The sequence below is a fragment of the Palaemon carinicauda genome, chromosome 30 (assembly GCF_036898095.1).
Source record: "Palaemon carinicauda isolate YSFRI2023 chromosome 30, ASM3689809v2, whole genome shotgun sequence".
Classification (NCBI taxonomy): Eukaryota; Metazoa; Arthropoda; class Malacostraca; order Decapoda; family Palaemonidae; genus Palaemon; species Palaemon carinicauda.
Window position 1 is genome coordinate 71,660,559 of NC_090754.1, and position 10,000 is coordinate 71,670,558.

Below are 10,000 nucleotides of genomic sequence, written 5' to 3' on the forward strand. Positions count from 1 at the left end.
CTCTCGGTCAGCTGAGTCAGCAGGTTGGGAACCTGAGAAGGTGGGAAACTATCCAGGCTGGGCAGGCCAAGATGGTGGCGCCTGAGCTGCGGGAACTTAGGCCGTGTGTTCAACTCGTGGAGCTGCTAGCCGCAGTGTGAGACCACCCTCTGAGCAGGGAACGCTGCCATGGAGCAGGTGCCCGAACAGAGCCATCATCTCCCTCAACACCCCTCTCCATCTGGCATGACGGGCCCTGGTGAGGGGGTGGAAGTGATCCCGGAAGGACCGAGGATCGGGAGGGGGGGGGGAGCAATGGCTTCCACTCCCCACAACAGCAAGGGGTCTCTCGATGGGAACCTGAATGGGGCTCTGGTGTTATGAGACCAGATCTCTTGCTCCCACGAGGAGAGATCAGTGCTTGATAGCCACTGAACGGGAGCTGGTGCTGCCATCCCATGGAGAGTTGAGGGAACGGCTCCCAGAGGCTGAGAGGGTGCCTCCCCGGTAGCCTGTGGGAAACAAGGTGGCAACCCAGGCTGTGTGACAGCCTGCCGGTCAACCTGGGCAGACTAAGATGACGGGTGGCTTGCCCGGGGTGCTAGCAGAGGTGGGGGACCACCTGTGCTGGGACCACTGCCCTGGAGCAGGTGTCCGAACCTGACCATCATCTCCGTCCCATGGCAGGAGTCCACTTCAGCCGAAGCCATCAAAATCTTGTTATAACACCACGGTCACTATCCACTTGACATTGATCCATATCATGTCAAACTTGAGGCAGAATTAAAGGTAATTGAGGCCTAAATCACAAATATAAGACAAGCTTGATGTACAGTTGAAACGCTAGTTCCAAGTGAAGTAGCTCTTGAATAATAAAGTCTCAGAAGTACTCTAGTTTGAGAAAAGAGGTTTAGCATTATAAAAATCAATGTCAAAGGAAATAATAAAATGTTTTGTTTAAACATCTGTTTATTTTTGTTATGCAAAGAAATCATACGGATAATTTTTTTTACATATAATGTAATATTTGAACATTTGTTGTAGTTGCCACTTGGGAACATCATGTCTATGCATTATAAAATAAGTCTTCAAACATTTGTTATTTTGACTACTCCATTCTTACAATAATATTAATACAATTGATATTTTTGTCACAGGTGCAAATCATATCCAAACATTTTGAAATCATTACCAAAATTTTTGACAACCTTGCTTATAATTTTATTGGTAAGATTTGTCATGTATTTTTCGGCTAAAGTAGTTGTAACTCTTTTCTCTGTTTGAGGGTATCGTTAAGTTTGCCGGGGCCCTGATTAGTCTGAGGAGCTTCTCTGCGTCCTCTTCGATCGTCTCGAGTTTCAGGATAAAGTCATAGTCTACTTGGCAAGGACGGCAAAGTCTCTCATAAGATATCCAGTGGTTATTAATCTTACCTGCAGGTGTGCTAACAAAACTCAGGAATTCTTCCAGTGTGATGTCATTTAATTTGGCATTTTCTCTCAGCTTTTTAACAAAAGGGAGGACTTGTGCTTGAAAGGGCTCTGTCCCGAATTCGTAATGGATTTTATCTAAATAAGCAGAAATTAGTCGCTCCATGGGATTTCTCACTATGATGAACTTTGTATAAGTCTCCATCTTTTTCATCTCATCATCATCCTGTAAAGAGAAATGATGGACATTCCTGTCAAAACTCGGGATTTCAACTTTCCTTTGAAATTCTCATGACTGTTAATGAAATGTTTTGTTTCTCCATCTCATGTAGTTAAAGCTATAATAGAAACTTAATTTTTTCCAACTGGGGCCTAGTTTTAGTAGTAATGAGGGCTTAGCCAGGAATATTCTTGGGGTTAGATAGATAGGACTGAACATTACCAAGGACTCGATATAGGGTCCTAAAGAAGTACTAAAAGGTGATATAATAAATATAAATAGAAATATCATATAATGAAAGTAATGCAAATAATAATCACATGATATATTTGATTAAAGTTTTCAAATTCAAACATTTCCTGTGACCCGGATCGGGAATTATTCAATTCCATGCTGATATATATACATATATTGTTAAAAAATTGTGATAAAAAGAAATTAGGAAATATAAGTTAAGTAACATGAATATTGTTTTTCCCTTTTGAAGCTATATGGGCTGCAAAACCCTTTATTTCATTTTCACATGTGAAGTAAGCATTTTGGATTATTTTAGATTTGTCTTGTCAGATTTCAAAGCAGCTCACATGAACAAGATACCCAAAATGTGTGACAAAAGTCATACAGGACGATATTTAATTTCTTTTATTACTGCACTTGAGCCTTTGGAAATTATCGTGCAAAAATTTAATGAAAAACTAGAAGAATTTGCTGCCCGGCTTCTGGTTCATAATTTCATAGGAGCCCCTCCATCCAACCTGCAGCACATGTAAAGAGTGATCCTCTTGTCTTTGTTGGGAAACACATTCCTGACATCTGTAAAAATGGCTGTCTTCTTTCAAAGGACCACTAACTTCATTTCTGCGCAACTTAAATGCCTTGGCAATGCTCCTGGTACCTTGTTTTTTGTTACAACAACATACTGAGTGAAGGTTGACCTCAAGAGCTCTACGTACAATCTGGCATTCAGTATTTCAAATACTTAAATTCAATCACACATTACACATTTTCAAAACATTATTGTTAGAAATTTTTCTTGAAATTTGCAAACATTCAGCCATCCAAAATTGCTAGAAAATTGTTCAAAGTAGTATTTAAAAAGATTACAAGAGTGGCTGGCAAAGTTAAGTTTGTGATTAGTTGATGCCAAGATGGAGACTGGCACCCAGATCAATACTGCACAAATGGCGTCTTTAAATGTGATGTAAACAATCTTCCCATAGGGGCAACCTTGTAAGAACGTGATCTTCAAAATTCGAGTAATAAGAGCAAATTCCCATCGCATTATATTGCATTTCCAATAGATATTCTTACTAAGAAAATACTACACATACTAAAATCTGTGGATCATACCAATGTATTTTTGAAAAACTTCACACATTCACCTGTCAGTGTTCTATGTCCTCAGGCACAGCATTCAGTAATGAATTTAATTTGCTCTATTTTAAAAGAAATACTCCTGATTCTGTAAAAAGAAATGGAAATGTTCATGTTCACAAATCAAATATTTACTTCAGCCTAATACGTGTGAACAGTAATTCTGTCAATTTCTTTATCAATTAACACTACTTATGAAACATCTTATTTTGTGCTTACACCACAGCACCTTGGTGTTAAATCCTACCAGTGGTTTTTTGCAAATCTGATAACACACCGTGCACTCTAGAGAAAAACAATATGATGTGTACACTTAAGAGAGAGCTGAAACAGCACTCAATCACAGAAGGTAGATTACATTCCTTTGAATATTAGAGAGAGACTTATCTTTTGCACAAATTACCTTCGAATTTGCTTGATGTAATCGCATTCTTTGAGTCATACTGTGTAGCTCCACGTGTGAGATCTCATCAAGTCTTGCAGCTTCAGGCTCTCCTCTTAAATTTATCCATATTCTCTTCCAGTTTGAACATCCAATCTGTGGAAAATCATCTCTCATTGTGTTAGAATCTAAGGTCCCACGGTGACCCATTGCAGTTCACAACAGAGTCCTTAGGTCTCGTGAAAGGCTCTACAATTTATTTTGTGAATGATGTTAGCTTAGCTCTTGTAGTGATAAGGGATTTTAGGATTATTCTATTTCCAGAAATGCAGTTCCTAATCTTCCTGTGGATCGTTTTATATGAAGTAAAAATTCGAGAGGGACATCTTAATATCTCATAATGAAATATCAGTGGAACTTTGTATTTTTAGCGGAAAATTTAATGTATTAATACATTGTTTATGCAAAATAGATTTTACCTTTCTCAACATCAATTATGCACATAGTTATATTATTTTTCAATTTTACTTTTTTTTAGAATAATCATCATATACTTGGTGTTCTAATTGGAAGAGAACTATCACTATAAGCCTATCGCGCCATTTTGATATATCTTGGGCATATGGGTTTTGATTCTTCAGTTAGATAATTTAGAGGAAGCCTTTACATATTTAGATGCACCATTAGTTGCCTAGAAATATCCAAGATGGCTGTCACCATATAAAAAAGTCAAGAAAAAGCTAAAACTTTGACTTAAGTTCATATATATGAGGTAAAACGTCTGGTAATGCATGGATTCGGAGTAACTTTAGCTTGATCAATTTATTTTATGTAAGTTAGAAAGGAATTAATCCCCACTTACCTCATTTTCACTCATTTAAAAAAGGGAATGATTTACTCAGTGTACCAGTAATAGTGTAGTGCCAGTCACTACCAAGGCACACTGGTTGACACTTTAGCTGTGAGACTCGGCATGGGGTTCAATGCTGGCTACAGGTAGACATTTGTTATTAGTTTCTCAAATTTTTTTTTTTTTTTTTTTTTTTTTTTTTTTTTTTTTTTTTTTTTTTTTATTGGTAACCCTAGTTCAGAGTTAGACAGCCACACCTGAATTGATAGGATATGCCAGTGTGGGAGAGCTGTGCCAAGGAAGATGGGCTTTAGTCTTTCAGAAAGTATACAGATGACACAGACTGCAAGTAGCATTGAATGAATGAGTAGGCTATTTGTAGGATTATGACTTATCTGAGCCTAGTTAGATCCCATATCTGAAAGTGTGTATATGTTGTGTAGGTAGTAAAAGGAGAAACTGTCAGCTTATAGAACAAAAGCAATGACATCACAAACTTGGAAGTCGACATCTTTCCTGAAGGTAGATAGTTTGACTAACTGGAAGCTTTGTTGTTTGTGCTGAGAGGACACACATGAAAGGCTAGTGGATGCATCTGGTGCTTGCTATGTTATCCTTGCTATAAACATTCCTGAATTTTATAAGTTAAATACCTCTACCATTTCATCCCAAAAAATTTGATGAAGGTGATGCAGACCATTGAAAATAACAAAACTAAATATGAATCATGCATGCTGAAGTTCAAAACTACATAACTAGAAAAGGAAGTCATTGTGTAAGATAAAAGATGATGATGCCCCATTGAAAGCTTTATGATTGGCTATGACGTTGTCCTTATACGAAAAGCTGTTATGATGTGCCATAAACTTACTAGATGAAAAGCTTCAGATCAAACTTAGTGCTGGAGATATTGTTTCCTAGGATCATATGTATCACCCATCTTGTCTGACAGGCATGTACAACAGGGAAAGAGCGTGTTTAAATTTCCAGAAAATTGGAGATGATTATTTGCAACACAGACATGTTCTTACTGAACTTGAAATGTACATAAGAGATAGAGTTGACTGCAGATGGATGCTGCTATTTTGTGATGGTAGAACTTTATGATTTGCACAAACAAAGACTGGAACAGCTAAATGTTGATGTTTCATATGTGCACCAGACACTGCTGAAAAAAATAGATTCTTACCCGTATCCCAGAACTGGAGGCTTTCGAAGAGGGAGGAGAGATTTGTCTTGCCTGAGGAGGGGAAAGTAAAAGCCCTAGCCATGGCATGGAACTACATTGAGGCACTAAACAAGATCAAAGTAGCTTGAATATGAGAAAGAGTTTGATAGAACCTTAACAGCAGACACTAGAGAAGAATATTTTTCCGATTGGAGCCCTCGGGCTTATAGCATTCTGCTTTTCAAACTAGTGTTGTAGCTTAGCACATGATAATAATAATATTAATGTACCACCAAGTTTGTTGGAATTTGTTAGTGTGTTTGCTAAACAGTGGTGATATAAAATCCTAATTTGAATATGGAACATCATAACTTTTCCACTTCAACTGCCGGAAGACTCCAGCATCTTCAACATTTACCTGACATTCCAAGTCAAAGGAATCTCAGTTTAAATATACTTTGGTCTCTTGTTCTTTGGAAAAACCAGAAAGCATAAATTAATTGATAAATTTCATCAAGACAGTAGTAGAATCATCTATGACAGGGTTCTGGAACTGACTAAAAAACATCCTCCCAGGAGAAAGGTATATCTTTGTTTCAGCATGTAAGCCTTGATGAAGAGAGTGAGGACAGAAACTTGGCCCAAATCATCCAAAGTGGAAGAAATAAAAATAGATACCTTCTCTTCCTAGATATTTCGCGGATATACTCCCTGCTTACTCTAAACATGATAATCCCCTCCCTTCCTGCAATGGAATCCCTGGACACCAACCAAGCATATTTCTCGAGTATGAATGGCTTGCGAAATTCAGTCTGTCAAACAGGAGTGAAAATGCTGTGTCCATCTCTTGGGCAGCGCATCATGCTTCACAGAAGTAACAGGCCCCCTTTGAAATTAGCTTGTCATTGTCTCTTTTTAAAGAGACAGCTCAAAAAGAGGTAGCTCCTTAAGTTGCAGTGATAAAACCTAACATGGATATTGCAAGAGTAGCCACACATTTTCTCAATCGTAGCCAAGCCCCTGTTCCAACTGTTGATCAGCCACTATTTGAAATTACAAAGTAAATTCAATGGAAATAGCCATTGTAGTATGGTGATATGTTTATTATATTTGTAAGGCTCCATTTAGAAATAGCATTCAAAATTTTGGGTGATCTCTTGAAAGACAGTGGTTGGACTGGTGCTCTTGCAGAAGCAAAAGTAGCTACTTCTGGAACAGCAGATTCGTTTATCTTTGCTGTGCATGTGAAGAATACATGTCTCGCCCACCAGGTGACAGCTTGAAATTTATATCGGCTGCACATAGCTGCCTATGTGGCATATGTCCAGTAGGCATAGGAAGAAAGTGAGCTAAGGTGTGAAAGCCGGATAAATAAATGACAGTCAGTGTCCAGAACTCTACTTTTGGAGTTTTGGGCTTCAGCTAGATCTTCTAGCATTTGTTTTCATCAGGTCATACTGGAAGTCTACTTTCAAATTGTATATATGTCCTACAGGAACTCATTCCAATCTTCATTGCCCTGTACCATGTACATTATGCCAGGTGCCTTTCAATTAGTTTGAGAGACATAGAGGCTCTCCAAAATAACACAAATGTTGAATTCACAAAGAGATATTTCACAGTCCATAAATCCATTCAGCCTTTTACCTCAATGGCTATAGACCAAATAAACGAGGAGATACTACCTCTTTAGAGTTTTGGGTTCTTTTGACTGGCCAGATGGTACTACATTGGATCCCTCTCTCTGGTTAAAGTTAATTTTCCCTTTGCCTACACACACGTGTGCACGCACACACGCACGCACGCGCACACACACACACACACACTGAATAGTCTTGTATATTCTTTAAATATTCTCATCTGTCCTCATACACCTGACAACACAAATTACCAAACAATTCTTCCTCACTCAAGGGGTTACTGCACTAATTGTTCAGTGGCCACTTTCCTCTTGGTAAGGGTAGAAGAGACCCTTTAGCTATGGTAAGCAGCTCTTCTAGGAGAAGACACTAAAATCAAACCATTGTTCTCTAGTCTTGGGTAGTGCCATAACCTCTGTACCATGGTCTTCCACTGTTTTGGTTTAGAGATCTCTTGCTTAAGGGTACACTCCAGTGCACTATTCTATCTTATTTCTCGTCCTCTTATTTTGTTAAAATTTTTGTAGTCTATATAGGAGATATTTATTTTAATGTCGTTACTCTTCTTAAAATATTGTTTTCCCTGTTTCCTTTTCTTACTGGGCTATTTTCCCTGTTGGAGCCCCTGGGCTTATAGCATCCTGCTTTTCCAACTAGGGTTGTAGTTTAGCAAGTAATGATAATAATGATGATAATAATGTTCATGTGAAAGGAGATAGGAAAGCCATAAGCCTATTTGAAGATGCAGATGCTCTTAGAAGGTGGACAGTGACTGGTCCTGATGAATTTGAGACTAGAGGTGATGCTGATCGAAAATCTGAGGGTAAGCATCCTGATGAAACTGTGCAGAGAAGGTTTCTTGACATGATAATCAAAGAAATGGGCTACCTTTTAGGGATGGTTCAGTGGATCTGGTTCTGTTAATCAGTCATGTAATTATGGCCAGCAAAGTTAGTGAATCCTTGTGATCTATGAAGAGCCTTGAACAGAAACAATTCACAAACTTAATTGAGAGACTCGAGCCATCCAGTAAATTCTATGGGCCAGTACACAAGAACAAAATTCTATTGTTCAGTTACAAGATGTCTGCTAAAGAGTCAAAGGGCAATGTCACCACCGATGGTATCATAATAGATGGTGCAGCTCTTCTAAATGTTCTTACATGAACCAAGGAGTTTTATGCAAACGATGAAGTCGTGTCCAAGGTCCAGATGTACAAACAAGTGAATATTGCATTTGATGTGTATTGGACAGACATTATGAAAGCAAAAAAAAAAAAAAGAGAGAGAGAGGGGGGGACAGGAGTTTACCATAGAGTGACTAGCACTACAAATAATCCAGGCAATTGGGCCAGCTTCCTTAGGAATAACCAGAACAAAACAACTATTTGCATATTTAATAGACACAATAGTTTTATCTCAAGCAGATGATACACTGTCGTCACCAAAGGGGAATGCTGTACTTTGTAGAAAAGCGGAACAGGACACTGCTGACCTACAAGGCTCTACTCACGAAGAGGCATATGCTAGAGTCCTTTTGGATGCTGCCTATGATGCATGAAAATATCTCAAGTGTAATCATTTGTAGTTCACACATTTTGGGCTGCATAATTGCAAGAGCTATCTGGCCAGAAAATCTACAACAAATTCGAAAGAAGAAAAGACATGAGGTGGATACCTATCCATGAAACTGCAATAGCCATGGTACTAAAAGCCTCAGTGCTTCCCTTTTTCCATATATATAGTGGGTGTGACACAGTTTCTGCTTTTCATGGAAAGGGAAAGAAGTCTACATGGCAAACATGGATGTCAGTGAGCCACATCCCCCTTCACCAAACTAAGTTCAGCACCTCCAGCTGTAGAAGATGAAGACCTGCAAATCATTGAAGAGGTTGGGATGGAAATATACGACAGAGGTAGTTCATATAAAGATGTAAAATAGACTAGACTTGATCTCTCTGCTAGAAAGAAAAAAAAAACATTATTGCCTTCCCACTACAAGGGCTGCTCTCAGAGAGCATTTCAAAGAGCTGCCTTTCAAGCAGGGCATATTTGAGGCCAGTCTTTAGTATGTCGTCCAGTTTTCCAAGCCCAAGACATGGAAACGGGATTGCAACAGATTGATGGTACCCGTTTTCTGTATTGGGCAAATGTCCCATTTGTAGCAAAATATTGCCAAGAATTGAATAAGTGTGACTGCAAGAGAGCATGCCAAGGCAGGTGCAAGTGCTACAAGTCTGGACTTAACTGCACAGCTTTCTATGTACTTACTAAAACTAATTGATATGAAATATAGTGGTATCAATCCACATGTTAAGGTTCAGAGGATCTCATTTATGTCTTGGTCTTGAAAGAGGATTATATCCAAAGAATATCATGTATATTATTTGGACCTTGGTAAATGGTAAGGCCTAGAGAATACCAAATGTATTCTTTAGACCTTGGTAGATAGTCTAGTTCAGCTAATACCATTTATATTCTCCAAATTTTGGTAAACAACAGTTAAGAAGGTAGCTCCTCTCTTTGAGACCTAGCTGCTGTGCCCATCATTCATTTGTTGATTTTTATTTTGATCGAATCCTTTTCTTTGTGACTCTCTACACTTAGCTACACAACTTCTTTAACTTCACCTTGCTCCTGTGCTTCAACTGCAATACTAATTAAAATACCTTTGGAATGAAACAGTATATAGCGCGATGCTTATCGTCAACGAGAAGATGGCGTAGCAGCCTTGAGTCTTTGAAGACCTTTTCCTTGAGCATCTTTTGAGGCCCTTTGGTTCTACTGCAGAATCTCCTTAGAGTGTCCTTTCTCTTCTGTTGCTCCAGTTCCCACTCTTCTGTTGCAAAGGACATGAAAGGGTTATTATTAGTTTTGGGTTATTGTTAGTTCAGCATCTGTTTTCCTTTGTAGTTTCATGATGACTATCCAAATGAATACAGTTTCTTCTTCTAAGTG

General features: G+C 38.5%; 1 pseudogene; it reads right to left on the bottom strand.

Moving 5' to 3' along the window:
* Window positions 1-1,046: 1,046 nt before the first annotated feature.
* LOC137623837 (carbohydrate sulfotransferase 11-like) overlaps window positions 1,047-10,000 on the bottom strand; it is an 11,418-nt pseudogene continuing 2,464 nt past the window's right edge.